The sequence below is a fragment of the Macrobrachium rosenbergii genome, chromosome 20 (assembly GCF_040412425.1).
Source record: "Macrobrachium rosenbergii isolate ZJJX-2024 chromosome 20, ASM4041242v1, whole genome shotgun sequence".
NCBI lineage: Eukaryota > Metazoa > Arthropoda > Malacostraca > Decapoda > Palaemonidae > Macrobrachium > Macrobrachium rosenbergii.
Window position 1 is genome coordinate 47,178,581 of NC_089760.1, and position 901 is coordinate 47,179,481.

Genomic DNA, 901 nt, shown 5'->3' on the forward strand with positions numbered 1-901 from the left:
ATATATATATATATATATATATATATATATATATATATATATATATATATATATATATATATATATATATTATTTCCGAGGTAGAGCGAATTGGATATTAAACGACATTTGTAGCTTAATCCTTGTACATAAATCACGGTGAAGTGATAAAAATTTATTCATAAAATGGCTACGTGCTACAAACGCACTAAACGGATATCATGGTGGAGGTGGGTTGATACCGACGATAATTACAATTACCTGCCTTCAACGGGGATTAGTACACGAGAGTCGGTATCAACTTGAACCTCTCGTGATAGCCGGACAGTATCCGTGGTTCGAGCCCATGAGACGAGAACTTCTTATCAATTATAATTCCCTTCAGTTTACACACACACACACACACACACACACACACACACACACACACATATATATATATATATATATATATATATATATATATATATATATATATATATATATATATATATATATATATATATGAATTTTTGTCACATCCACCATGGTACTTTTTATATTCACAAATATTAAACCATATATATATATATATATATATATATATATATATATATATATATATATATATATATATATATATATATATATATATATAATCATATCACATTCAATTCCCTATACCTTGGGAATAACTGATACCAGCTTCGTCACCAGTAGGATTCGAACTGCTGCCTGGTTCAGAAAAAGTAATGTATAGTGAGCCATCAAGTTGTTATTCAAGTTGATATTGACTATACTGTACATACTGTCGACAATTTACTTGACGTGAACTGCATATTTAGGTGTATGCCCGATGTTTTGGGCTGAGATATGTAGCCTAATCAAGAATGACACTGACTCGGAACCAGAACTCACACTAGGTAGCTATCCAAACACAAAG